At 36.1% G+C, this 15,530-nt stretch overlaps 1 protein-coding gene across 1 annotated transcript in view; it reads right to left on the reverse strand.

Annotated features, from left to right (window-relative positions):
• Positions 1-4,087, reverse strand: part of LOC105385572 (irregular chiasm C-roughest protein) — a 285,368-nt gene extending 281,281 nt beyond the window's left edge. Inside the window, exon 1 of the mRNA XM_048632241.1 lies at positions 3,688-4,087. The gene's annotated coding sequence lies outside the window, so the exon portion shown is untranslated. The remainder of the gene's footprint in view (positions 1-3,687) is intronic.
• Between the last annotated feature and the right edge of the window lie 11,443 nt (positions 4,088-15,530).

Consider the following 15,530-nt stretch of genomic DNA (forward strand, 5'->3'; position numbering starts at 1 on the left):
AAAACAACGGTTTTTCACTGAAGCTTTTCCTTTGTGAGATATTAAAAAACTAACTTTGATAGAATACCTATACTATATTTAGTACCTATACCTACTTTCCTTTCTACTTTTTTTCTTGTACCTACCTCCTGTAATCCACCTTTTGTACACTTATCCTTACTAATATTATAAATGCGAAAGTAACTGTGTCTGTCTGTCTGTCTGTCTGTCTGTCTGTTACTCTTTCACGCCAAAACTACTGAACGGATTTGAATGAATTTTGGTATACATACGGTCTAGACCCTGGGAAAGAACATAGGCTACTTTTTGACCCGGAATTCCCACGGGAAAACTTTTAAGGCGAAGCGAAGCGCGCGGGCACAGCTAGTATCTCATATTTGTGCAATAAAGTATTCAATAAATAAATTATGGTACCTTGTCATTTTTTCACATACCAATAATAAAAAATTTATAGGCAATCCTCAATATTTACAGTCTGAGTCATAGAAATCTGACCCCTCTGATAGTGACAATAGAATAGAAAAGAAAAACTTTATTCGACACAAAAACAACAACATAAACAGTAATACTGAGGCTGTCAGGTTTCTTTCGGGTACACATTCAAAAGATTCAGTTATTTAAGATTCGAAAAAATATAGGATTGTCAACTTCACGGATTCAACAGAAAATGCAATAAAGTATTTTCTTCCATCCAAAGGTTTTCTGGTAGAGATTGCTATAAGCAATAAGGCCGCCTTTTCGTACTGTTTTTTTTTGTTCTTTGTGCAAATAAAGTGTATTGTATTGTATTGTATTTTAAATTGAAGTAACTTTTAAAACAATTTGCTTATCCGTCACTGCCACACGTGTGTGTCAGTTGGAGTCGTAAGCAAATTGAAATGGACGGAAGTGGTGAAGCAAAACTTACAATAGGTAGATTACTAACTATATTATAGTGTTTTTTTAACCCCCGACGAAAAAGAAGTGTGTTATAAGTTTAACGTTAGGGAATGTTAGAAAGAAGTATGAAAGTGAGTGCTATAATATGTTAAATTATTATTGTAACGATTTGGGTTTTGTGTACCTGTTATGTTACAATGTGTGTGTATCTCTGTGTATATCTGTTTTTGGAAGTTTAAGATTTGTTTTTTTTTTCTTTAAAAGGTAATCTTATCCCGTTTGTTCTTTAAAAATATTTTATGAAAATTTACGTAGCCGTTCAAAGCTACATTTAGTGTTAAGGTTGGTTAGCTTGTTTAAAATCCTGTGTATCGGGGATCGGGGATAGAGTTGAGATAAGTCACCAAATCGCGTTTGTATTTACATACAGGGTGATTTCCTAGTTCATTCTTCTCAAATTAAATTAGCACGATGCGCCCCTGTGTACAATTTTCATCATTCGCTTTCTCCTCACATCACCCTTCCTATACCGTCTTATACAAGCTCTCATATACAGGGTGATAAATTATTCTTATATTTCACAAGGGGGAGTAAAGGAAGTACGCAGACAACACTGGGGAGGGAGGAAATGCAATCGTCAATAAGAAATTGGTTTTTATACAGGGTGGCGTAAAATTAGCAGGGTTTTTTATCAAGTCAAGTCTGTTTTTTTATTGGCCAGTAGACGTGCTGTTTGCAGACTACCTATAATTATTTCTTTATTAAAAAAGGTTTGGTTGGCCTATTTTTAATTATAGCATGATTCAATTATGAGATTTTCCAGTCATTTCACTGCTTTCACTAATTAACGTACATATTTTATAATTTTAGTGTTTACACGTAAAGTAGCACCATTTATTTTTCCATCAAAAATGGATAATAAATAGTGATAATGACATCTGACAGTCTGTCCGTATATGTTACAGCTGCTAAGGTTGTCTTGAAAAAATCGCTTTAAGCGATAGGACCGTCATTTTACACACATATGTGTTAGTATTAATTTAAGTAGGTAGTTAAGTTTATTTTATGTGTACAAATAAAGAATATTATATTTATATCTATCTATCTTTAAGCATCCACTTATCGGTATCAGTATCGGACCAAACCGATTGCCTTTGATGTATGAAGAAACGGCGTCGGCGATGCCCATGAAGTGGACGCGTTTGTGTGAATTTCTATACAAAGAACACTGAATGCTATGCGTCCGTTGCGTACGATACCGGAAGGTAGACTTATTGCCTTTATTCAGAAACAATTAACAATTCATAAGTAGAGCATAAGTGGTTATACGCTCTTTCAGCATACTCTTTTCTAACACCCTGTATATACATACATGCTATTTCTAAAGAATAGGGCTAACATCCTCATCCGGCATATTGGATTGTAGGTGATGAGGGTAGGAGAATCTATTCCTATTTCTTTGATTAATAACTTTCTAACTTGTTGGCTAGAAAAATACATGGATTTGTTTTTTTTTTCTATAATAATATATAGATAGATAGAATATTCTTTATTTGTACACAAGAACAGATTTCATAAAGCTTATATACAAAAAGGCGGTCTTATTACTAAAAGCGATTTTTTCAAGACAACCTATAAATGTTGTTCTTTGTGGCCTTTGACGGATATTGATACTTACTGGCCTGACGCATTTAGTTTTTGTACTTTATTATAATAAATAAAGAAAGAAACCCTTGAGATACTCGTATGAAATTGTTAGTTTGTTTGATTACTTGTATTATTTTCTGTATTGTAATTTTTTTTTGTATTCTTTTTTTTCTGTTTTTGTGGTTCAATGTGTGAAATAAATGTTTTCTTTCTTTCTTTCTTTCTTCTTTCTTTATAAAAATAAAATATTATAGTCGTCAAACGACGAGTATATGCCTTGTTACCACATCAACATCACTCATACCTCATACCCCATTATAAAACAAAGACTAAAGGTAGTACTGGTTTAAAACCGGTTAAGGCCCAGAGCTTTCATAAAAATCAGTAGTCTAAAACCGAGTTTAAACCAGAACTATCTTTAGGCCTCATTTATAAATAAAAGGGATAGAGTCAGACAAAGCTGACTTTGCAACTGAAAACAAGTTCGACCTCGGTCTTTAGCAGATCTTTGGAACTTAGGTATAGAATCTTTCAAAAAAATCATAGAATTTATACCTACAATCTATAACTCTGTCCATTATATTATTGGTTTTTAGACATTCTAAATCCCATACATATTAGACGACTGCAAAGGAAACGTCAAAATTACAATAACATAGTGGAAGCTCTTACAGAAAATTCTTGAAGTTTGTTCCTTTGAATTATTACAAAATATAATGTATACTAATTGTATACTTACCTATAGATATTTTGTTATGTTAGAGGCCTGTTTCACAATGTCTGAATAGTAACTAAAACATAATTACATAGAAAGATAGCATGTATGTAGCCCACAGCACAGGTAGCCATTATCCAGACATTGTGAAACAGACCCTCACTCTACTATCGTAAACATTGGTGTCTAGGACACACTGTAATAATGTATTAAATAAACTGAAAGATTTTTCTAGTAATAGACCTCGAAAGCCATACAATAATGTAGGTAAACATAGAACTTTATTTGTTTTTTTCAGCCTCTAGGCTTTGGTTTGATTATAAATGAAACTATTCACAGTGCCAGTACAATTCATTAATAACAGTCAGTTAACAAATCTATCCGACCAATCATTTCGTCACGACGACGGCACTCAACAAAAAGATCTTGATAAGATTTCCACTTACCTGAAAACTGTAAGGAGGTCGCAACCCTTACACTGAATCCTTTGTCGTGTCAGTTATCCGTCACATTAGAAAAAAAAACACAGATTAACAAACGCCTAGACGTTTTTTAATTTCCACTTTGAAAAAGGAACAAAGCAGGCACTACAAAATTTACGGACATGCAACCGCTCGCTACCCTATTTCACCTGTGTTTACATCCCACACACTTTACGTCTGCACTAAAAAGTTCGCATACGATTTTATGTTTTTTAATGCGGTGGTGGCGGCGGGGCGGTCGGTTTACGGTTTCGGTGTTCGATTTTTGAATTATTTTTGGAAAATACCGCGGAAAGATGGCCGTTTTGGCGCGAGATACGCCAGCTCTGATTGGCTGTTAGCGAGTGACTGTCGAGGGCTAGCCTTTGCGGACCCGGCCGGGCTCGAAGTCAAAGAGTATCGGCTGTAGAAGAGACAATTTTTATATCTATGCCTATTTGTTTTCGACTCTAGCTGCGAGGTTGTATTTAACCTTTGTTTATTAAATATTTAATTGAGTAACAAACAACGATAAGCAGGTTTAACAGCTTTTTATAATTGATCTGAGTGCGGGTGCCCAGAGTGTTGCATTGATTATTGTATTCAATTGGAAATACTTAATATTAAAATTTACAAAAACATTACACATAGGTACTTTATACGATTTGGTATATGAATATAATTATGATGGATGATAGTTTTCCTTAAATTATGTAGAGGCATATCGCCATACGAGTGCAATGGAACTCGCGACATACTGCAGTCTTGTAAAATAATGTAGGCAACTAATTTAAATAACTAAGAACACTTCACCATTCACCAATTAATTTCAAAACTTCAAACAACAAATGGAATTCATATAATATATGAATTAGTACATAAATTAATACTTGACATAAATATGTAAATTAAAAATATGTATATAAGAGATTTTTCACCATTGCACAATTTTACTCATTTCTTACAAGAAATTGTATTCCTGCTACACCAACTTACACCAACAAATTATCACTACGAGACTACATTTATTCAAATCATCTAAACCCAACAAAGACAAACGCAACATAAAACTTCATTATCCACACTGCGTTTTTAAACCTTATTAACTGCACAATACAAAACACAGGTGTTCGGGAAAATGTCTCTTCTGAAATTTCCCCTTCTCTTACTCTTTGCATCGAAAACGACCTTTTCAACTCGTCTCGCCTCTCATTAGATCTCTTTCACTCTAACTACCAGTGCAATAGTAGCTCCCTCTCGCTTCAGCCCACGATGTTCGTATGCGTCTATCTCTTTCCCTCACCACTGCAGAGCGGGCTGGTTCCAGTGAATCATTCGCGATTGATCACACTTCCTTTAATATGTACAAAATATTCCCAAATGATCACACACCGGGTATGCGTCCGTTTTGATCATGCGTTCTGATCACAAGTGGTCGAGGCCGAATTTTGTAACGATTTCTTGCTGATTCGGTAACATTAGTAGGCGGTTCCTGTTTGATCATTTGGTATTTTATATTCTTTTAAAATTTTGTACCTGACTCAATTATAATTATACAATGTAAAAAATTATCGCCACTGTACATTTGCACGTTACGTGAACTCAAAAGAGGCTATTTATTTGGAAATGCTTTTCCATCTGTCTTCATGTATGTACAGTACAGTGCCAACAAACCTGACCTTTCTCAGGTAGCATTGACACTGAGGGGTCAGTTTTCAGTGCCTCAGACTGTACCTCGTGTATTTATGTAGCACTACGGATGGGCTGATTTAAATGCGATGTTCCAAATGTGCGTAGCTCTAGCTCATGACATGTAAAACTTAGTAGCAATTAACTAAGTGGCCCCGTGATCCTTATATTTAGGAGCATAAAGGTATGCGTCCATTTTTCAGCATCGTACGCAACGGACGCATCGCATTCTTTGTAATAGAAATTAACACAAGTGCGTCCTCTTTATTTATGATGACAATCCGTCTGGTGCGATACTTACGATACCGATAGGTAGACGTACAATGACAATTAAAATCCTCTTTATTGGCACCAAAACATAAAAACAACACAACAACAAACAATTACACCTTGTACTAATGTACCTACTCCCTTGCGGGGTAGGCAGAGGTGCATTGCTGCACCCACTTTTCGCCAGATATAAAACTAACATAAATATAGTACTTACAAAAACAGTAGGTAGGTATAAAAGCGGATTGCTCATAGCAATCTCTACCAGATAACCTTTGGATGGAAGAGCTAAAGCTTTCTGCTTCTCTCTAGCTGAGTATTTAACGTAAAACATGAGATACCAATTAGGAATAAGCCTGTTTAGACACTTAATCAAAATTCAGGCATAAGGTTACTCCTCCGGCATATTAATGTAGGCTGTTCATAACACCGCTATCAATTGAAACTTGCACAGCCTGAAATTCTATTTTCCTCCTGAAAAGACAATCGCAAATTGTCATTTTCCATTTAGACCTCAAACCTACGCCATGTTATCCAGTGTCCGTAAAAAACATATGCTCACGACTGTGAGCCCCGAAGTCCCGTTTTTCGCTAGTTCCATAGTTGATGTTCGAAAGTAAACGCTATTAATACAATCATCATCATCATCATTATCAGCCCGTATCTGCCCACTGCTGGGTATAAGCCTCTTCCCTATCACGCCACCTCTTCCGGTCCTGTGCGAGTCTAGTCCAGTGTCTACCGGCCACCTTAACAATGTCATCAGACCATCGGGCCGGCGGTCTGCCTATTCCTCGTTTGCCAGTTCTTGGCCACCACTCTGTGACTGCCCCAGTCCACCTGCCGTCGTCCCTCCTAACCAAGTGTCCTGCCCATCTCCACTTTAATCTTGTGATTCGGCTACCCACGTCATCCACACGAGTTTTACGTCGAATTTCGACATTGGGCACACGATCCACAAGAGAGATGCCGAGCATGGCGCGCTCCATAGCCCTTTGTGCGACTTTTATTTTGTGCATGTTGGCTTTAGTGAGCGTCCATGTTTCGGCTCCATGTTTAATACAATACAATACTCCTTTTTAATAATCTTTGTGAAATTTCCGATGTTGAGAACTAAACCATTATATTTGCGACAAAATGGCGTGAGCATCGCTTTCTAAAAACGTTCCTGACTGAGTCCTTCGAAGGAATGAATGCAGTTTAACGGTTGTGTAATGGTCGCAAACCTGTGTCTGTGGCATGAGAATCAACGTTCTGGTGGCGCACACTGCCATCAATTATCGTATAGTTCGCAAGCTGTTGCTCGCGGGCTCGGCTTCGTCTTCAATAAGTAGGTACAGTCGACGCAATGTTTACAGAGGGGCCAGGCAGGTGTCTTTGCCCTTATATACTAATGAGAAATGAGAAAGTTCCAGTGACAGTAGCACCAAATTACCCAAAAACGGAAAATGCTAGCTTAATGAGGCCGTCTGCAATATTGAAGTGCAAGGCATCAGAATATTACCAACAAAAAACGTAAATATTATGTTCAAATTTTAAATGAAACGCGAATTTTGTGAGAAGAACTTTATCGGTGCTCATAAGTGTATATAATAGGGTTTTTTTCTAATACAACATAACTACAGATATCTATATTTTTTTACGAGAAAGGACAAACTTACTTGCCTCCTATGACTATATGTAAAACATAGGGTGTTCAGAAATCGCGTTGAGCATCTTGGTTAATTGGCTTCGTTAAAGGGTGTTCGTATAATGTTTCTTTACCTTGGACGGGGATCCGGTAGTGAATGGATGAGGAAGGATGAGGACAGATTGTTCTTAAACTTTAGATTTCACCTTCTTACCGTGTCGGTGACAAAAAAGTTTTGTAGCTAGCCAAGTGACTTACTTATAGAATAGAATAGAATACTCTTTATTTTGCACCATTAAAGACAATATTACAATTCACAACTTATATATATATAAAATAGCACAAAAAAGGCGGCCTTATTGCTTAAAGCAATCTCTACCAGACAACCTTTGGATGGAAGAGACAATTTTAACATAATTAACTTATATAAGTAGGTTCTAATTTTACCCCCCCGACGAAAAGAGGGATGTTATAAGTTAAACGTACCTGTGTATCAAATGCAGTGAGGAAAAAATGTAAAAGCAAATAAACTGCAATCAAGGTAAGCTATTTTCAGAAATAACAGATTGTAAACATGACTGAAAAACGTATCCAATAGTTACCTGAAATTTTACTCTATTACTTTTCAAGGTCGTGTTTAATAATTAACTTACACTATAAAAGGTGGTTTATTATTTATGATAGTCACTAAAATAAGTGGGTTAATTGTTTGAAATGAATAGTTTCATTAATAACAAAACAGACATATGTTCATAAAATATGCATGCTTCAAGCTACGTATGTACTAACGTTATCTACAGGGTGCTTAGCGTCCACCTATCTATATCATACATATCATAATAGTAATAGTAATATGTTTATTGCAACTATGTAAGTTTTACATTGTACCAAACGGATTGTCATAAATGTATAGAGAAACGGCGTCGGCAATGCCGATGAAGTGTACGGTCAGCTGCATAGTAGCTATGCACTTTTGTACCTTGTCACACTGACTACATAACGAACCGTCAATGTTTGAATTGGCAGTTTGTGAGTTTGACAAGGTCAAAAAATGTACAGCTACTTATGCAGCTGACTGTACATACTGAATTTTTACTATAAAAAGAATACTGAATGCGATGCATCCGTTGCGTACGATATCGAAAGCTTACCTATAGGTATATTTACTGAAGAAGACTTTTTTTATAACCCTTCAGTGTCAATGAAATAAACATAGTGATCACGATCAAGAAGCTAATTTCAGCCACAAGCAGAGAACGTCGTGGTTGGCACAACTCCTGCTAACAAGCTTAAACTTTGACATGGTGAATTTAGTAAATGCACCAACTTAGCGTAGGCCACACGTGAACTAGTGAAGAGTTAGTCTGGTTCATCTCTTTTCGTACTTTTAGAAGCTGCTTTTTAGCTATACAGGATGTTAAAAAGGTAAGCTGAATGGAAGTGTCATTCTAAGTGCCAATTTCTCCATTATCGGTTATCTAACCGACAGGGATTGTTTTATAAATTAAACGTCATCTCCATGTAAAATTCATGACAGATGTGTCAAAAGTTAACCACTATTCCCTGGTTATGCTCTAACCGAGAATGGAAAAATTGGTACTAAATAAACTTAGTTCTATGACTTTAAAATGCACAAAAAAACATTATCTAAATTTTGTTTATCACGAAGTATATTTTACTACAAATTTTTAACCTGTTTTGGTTTACTACACCACTTTTGAAACATCTTGTCTTATGTAATGTAGTGAATTTTATAGATTATAGAGTACTATTTCTTGCTTTCATATATTATCCTCCTGACACCTGGCGTGCTATGAGTGGGACATTGAAAAAAATAAAAATATATAGTTTAAAAATACCTATATTAAAAGTTTTATGGAGTATCCCTGTTATTCCTTTAAAGTTTTATATAGTACCTATCCCTTAAACAATTTGTTCTTTGACAAAGTGACAAAACAGTTCAGTAGTATTTTTTTTTAATTTTTTAAAAATGTATTAACTATGTATACATTTATACCTCTCGGGATCAGGAGGTTATATCTGTACAGTAAGTATACTAGACACATATAGGCACATAAGTACATTGCTAGGCAGACACTAACTAACCGCATATTAGTTTACGCATATCTAGTTATCGTGCTTGAAGAGATTAATATCTACTACTACATACCTAATGCTGTTTACAATTAACATTATATCAAGCATATTAGTATAGTCTGGTTCAAAGTCACCGGACCTCTACCAAAGTAAGTGCCAATTTCTCCATAGTCGGTTAGAGCATAACCAGGTATTAGGTTTAGGTTACGGTTGACTTTTGACACATCTGTCAAGAATTTTATATGGAGATGGCGTATAATTGATTAACTAATCCCGGTCGGTTAGATAACCGAATATGGAGAAATTGGAGCTAACAATGCTACCTGGGAGAAAACAGGATTCTCTTGCCCAGAAAATTTTAATGCCTACTTTAAAAAAAATATAGAAATACACAATGATGTCGATTCTGAAGGCAGAAATTCTAATTTTAACGCTGTCAAACTATAAAATTTGCTAGCATAAAATGACATTTACGGGACACTCATAGAGTCGAATTTTAAACAAAGAAGTTAAGGTTTTGACAGGTCTAAAATTAGAATATCTGCCTTCAGAATCCACATCAATGTTTACCTTTTTTATGCCAAGTAACAATGGTATAGAAAGGAGCTGATGCTACGACGCGTAGCAACCGTAGCAAGACCTGCGCGTAGCAGTCGTAGCCGACCTAAAGTCTGTTTTTTTAATCTCAGAACTCACCGCGTCGGCGGCAGCACTAACACCGTCCTGAGCACGGCTGTGGATAGGTGGGACAACTGTTTCCTTAACCACTGGGTGCAGTTGTCACTCCTACCAAATTTAAAATAGAGTGTATGTATACTGTATTTTTTTGTGTACTTATAACTAACATAAGTTGGCTGGTAGAAAATGCTTTTAGCATTAAGTCCACCTTTTGTACACTTATGTTATGTTTGTGCAATAAAGTATTAAATAAATAAATAAATAAGTTAAGATACATGTAATGTAATACTAATACTTTTTCGGATCGTTGATCCGTAATAAACGTTTAATAAAAAAAAGATACTAAATTGTCAGTTTCTGAACCGTTCATCAACAGTCGATTGTAGAACGATAAGTCACTTAATCGCAGGACAAGGTTGATGAACCGTTCAGAATCTGACAGTTTCGTATCTGAGATTTAAAAAAGACTTAAGATCCACCGTAGGCATAACAGGCATATAACGAACTACGGCTGAAAAACTTCAACATCATTAACAGCCCGTGTTTTTCCACTGCTGGACATAGGCCCCTCTAAAAATACCACATCACACCTTCCTCGGCTTTCCTCATACAGCCTCTGTCAGCTACTACAGGATTGTCCAACGGGCCGGAGGGCGACCCACGCTTAAGACTGTCATAAAGTTTAAGATTGAGAATCCATTTCGAATATTATTACAATCAATCTATTGCTTTTTGGCAATAAGCCCGCCTTTGTATACACCACTTTTAAGTCCCATTTTTTTTACTGTGTTCTCTAAGTATACAATAACGTGTTTATAAATAAATAATAAATCTATATTTCTACACAGCTCATATATTTATGTCACAGGGAAAAACAAACACTCACGCACAAAAAAAATATCCAATAAAAAAACTAATCTTCGGAAGTCACTGCCGTGAAATAGGAATTGTGCGACTAGCGGGAGCATTATTTACTGAACTTCTCTAGTAGATAGTACAGTCATGTAAGTAAATGCTTATATTTACTTACGTAAGTACATAACCTCACCTAACCCATGTTAAAAAACCTCGACATTGGCATAGACTGATACACTGGACACTCATTCCTTTAAGCTGAGTTTATTACATACTTAAATATGTAATTAGCAAGTAAGCATTCAACTTTTGTAAAATTATCTGCTTCTAATAGGCACTTTTAAATTAGATACTGACCAACGACGGGTCCTGGTTCTCATAGCACAGGGAATCCTAGTTTGAGGACCAAGGTTTTAACTAATTTTATGTGTCTTAATTTGTTGGTTTTTCGAATAAAAGTTTTTTTTATTTATTTTTTTACTTAATATGGCTAAGTACACTCGGAGTAACATTTAACTCTGACCCAAAGAATACAAAACGAATATCGGTTCAGCCATTTGGGAGCTATGCTACCACAGACAGAAATACATATACGATACACTTATAACACCCCTCTTTTGCCGGGGGTTAAAAATAAACTTTGCAGGGATGTTTCTTTGGGAAAGAGTTCAGTTTAATGTGTGGACCATGCGATAAAATCTACACCCTGTATTAACCTCCATTAGACAAGCTCACTGATAAAATTGTACTCTATATTCACGGCATAAATTTGTATCGGCACTAAAAACTCGATTCCAAATACTCGTACCAACATATTCCAATTATTTTTGCGTTGACTCGCTCCCAATCATATTAGGTAAAGGGGCTATGGTCCCTACTTATCCATTGTATTGTAGGCTATATACAAAGTGCACTAGACTCAAGTATGCTTTAACTAGTTCATACTTGGTTCATACTCTCCATGTAGTTAGGGGAACTATACGATTACAGGTTGACTAAGAAAAGTAATTTGTGAATAGATGGCGTTGTTATTATTATTACTGAGTTTTCACTGAAGTCCGATAGATGCGACGCTGCTCTCATAGGACTAAAAGAGTGTCAGTGTCAGATCGTATGAATAAGTACTTTAGTTTCAGATTTTGTCGTTATACTTCAGTGGTGGCGCGGACTCCACTTTGCTGCCTATTTCATATTTAACCCCTAATAAGGCAAAGGGAAAATAATTCTTACCTTATTTTGAACTCTAGTACGGTGGCCTGCGCCTAAAAGTATACAGGCGGAGTTTTTAAAATAGCGATCCCTGATGATGAAGGGACCAGCTACATCTGTTATAAATCCGGGGACGTGTTGTGTGTGATATGTGTAGCAGTGGTGTTTATGTAAGCTTGAGATCGCTATTTTAAAAACTCCGCCTGTATACGTTTAGGCGCAGGCCACCGTGCATTAAAGAAATTAGTAACGGGCAAAAACCAATGAAAAAAATTGTAATGCCATGCCTTATTAAGGGTTAAAGAAAAGTTATCATTCTTACCTGCCTATGCTACGGCGCGGCCGTAGCAAGGTCTGCTACGGCGCTACGAGCTGTCGTAGCAATGCTACGGTTGCTACGAAACTGCTACGCAGAACGCGCCGTAGCATCTTATGCCTTTATAATATATTTATGTGCTATGACTCGTGGTGGCATAAAGGATAAGATATCGGCTTCCATTCGTGAGGCCGTGGTTTGAATCCTGCCATTACCAAAAAAATCCTTAGGCGGATCCTATACCTACAATAATATTGTTCAATATATTTATTGTGCAATCAATTTTAAATCTGGTGAGAAAAATGATCCCAATAATTTTTGGCCTGTATCAGTTTTGCCAGTACTGAATAAAATATTTGAAAAAATTATGCTGCATCAAATGCTTTCGCACTTTAGTATTCACGGCCTTCTCCATAACCAACAGTTCGGTTTCACCAAAGGTCGATCTACAACTGACGCTGGTGTCGCGTTGGTCAAACACATATTTAGTGCTTGGGAGGAACGTCTTGATGCTGTGGGTGTATTTTGCGATCTATCGAAAGCATTTGATTGTGTGGATCATGCCACTCTACTTATGAAACTTAAATATTATGGGCTAACTGGCAAAGCTTTTACATTATTGGAATCATACTTGAGCAACAGAACTCAGCTAGTTGACATAAATGGAGTGCGTTCGGCTGGCTGTCCTGTCAGTATGGGTGTTCCCCAAGGCTCGATTTTAGGACCATTCTTGTTTCTTGTATATGTTAACGATTTACCGTTTTTGGTAGATAAATTATGTGAGATAGTACTGTTTGCTGATGATACTTCACTTATATTTAAGTTGAAGCGACAAGAAGTCAATTTTGACAATGCAAACAGTACTCTTTCCATAGTTGCTAATTGGTTCACTGTAAATAATTTAGCTCTTAACTCCAAGAAAACAAAATGTATTAAATTCACTTTGCCTAATGTAAGACAAGTAGAGACATATTTGACATTGAATAACGATAAGCTAGAGTTAGTAAATGAAACGGTATTCCTGGGTATTACAATTGACTCAAAGTTGCAATGGGGACCCCATATTGAGAGGATAGCCGGTAGATTGAGTTCTGCAGCTTATGCGGTTAGAACCATTAGACAGTTAACAGATGTAGATACAGCCAGGCTTGTGTATTTTAGTTATTTTCATAGTGTTATGTCTTACGGAATTCTATTGTGGGGACGAGCGGCTGACATTAATCAAATCTTTGTTCTGCAAAAACGAGCAATTCGAGCCATATATGTATTAGGGTCTAGAATTTCATTAAGAGATACGTTTAAGGAAATAGGTAAACTAACTGTTCCATGCCAATATATCTATGAAAATATTATGTATGTTCGTAAAAACTTAAATTCATTTAGTAAAGTAGGAGCCACTCACGGTATTGAGACCAGAAACAAAAATAAGTTGCTTTTCCCCACACTCAGACTTTCGAAAACAAACACATCATTCATGGGGAACTGTATACGTTTTTATAATAAATTATCAAATGAAGCAATAAACCTTACTGAGCAAAAATTTAAGAATTATGTTAAAGCTACATTATGTAGTAAAGCTTACTATAGTATAAATGATTATTTAAACGACAAAAACGCGTGGTCTTGTCCACCTCAGCTAAGGCTATTGAAAAAATGAAATGGATATAGGTACTTAAGTAAAATTGTAGGTACTAGATATAAGTAAAAATTGTAATAGATATATAAGGAAAAAGTTGAAAAGATGCTCGAGGAGTTTCATTCGCCATTTCTTTCCTTCTCAATGACGGGGCCTTTGTGAAATGGTGGTAGATGACTATCGACAAATAATTGTAAAATTTTACGTGGATTAAACCATTTGAATTTGAATTTGATCAGTTTTTAATCCGAATGACGTTTGCGCAATGTTCAATATTAACCCTAGACTCCTAGACGATGAATTATATTGCACAATTGTCAATATTGCGCAATATAAATTGATCGTCTAGGGTGCGCCTAATTCATCGTCTAGTCTATCTAGCCTTTGTTTGTTTGTTTTTAAAACATTTATTTCTCTAAAACTTATTCTATTACAAGAAATATAAATATTCTGCCAAACTGTTATAACAGTTTAGTGGCAGACCATGCTCTCATACTTAAATATAGGTACTTAGGATAGTGACAAACATTAAACTAACATAATGAAAATTTTAACAAAATGGTGGGTACATAATAAAAACTAGTTCGCTAGCGCGGCGAATACGGCCCGAGACCGGTCGCACTCGCGCGCACAACTTGATGTACGTTTGGTCGGCAGGACCATCATGAGTTTACTATTATTTAAAAAGTATCTAATTTACAAATAAACGAACTTAAATAATAATTTCGTTGCTTAACAAATAGTCTTTAATCATATTTCTTAATGCTATCTTTGGACCGTGGAAATGTGTTATATCTTTTGGGATACAAGCCTTAGAAGTCATTTCTTAAGGCGGATACACACTGCTTTAACGCATCATGGAATGTAACATGCAATGAAAGAATTCCCATATAATTAGTAATTAGCAGAGATTTTTTAAATTCGGGAATTTATTTCATTGCGTGTTACATAATACCTACTTATATTACGTTACAGCAGTGTGTATCCACCTTTATACGTGCCTTGAGTAACAATAATAATTTTAGTTCAGTATTCGTCCGCCTCTCCCCACATTTGGTGACATTTAGAAGGGAAATATGTCTCTTATTACGCTCTTGAGACACGTTCTAGCAACTACAGGGGTTGCGGGGTATTGTGAGTACACCGTACTCAGTAGTTATACTGACGTCATAGGTACTAAAACGGTAAAAGGAGTCGGCGGTATCCTATGGGCCTATTTATGTACCTGTCACCAAAAACGTACACGTATAAATAGTTTCATTTCTAAGGGCGGATTCGACCAACGTCGAGTAACTTTTTACTCACGAGTAAACTGCCAGTTACTCGCGAGTAAGCCAATTTTGCATTCTACCAAACCTGAAACCAAGATAAGTAGCTTATCCCAAGAATAAAATGTTATACCGCCAAAATTGACCGTGTAACGAGCTTATCCGAGAGTAATTTTGTAA

Source organism: Plutella xylostella, chromosome 31 (assembly GCF_932276165.1).
Source record: "Plutella xylostella chromosome 31, ilPluXylo3.1, whole genome shotgun sequence".
NCBI classification, from domain to species: domain Eukaryota; kingdom Metazoa; phylum Arthropoda; class Insecta; order Lepidoptera; family Plutellidae; genus Plutella; species Plutella xylostella.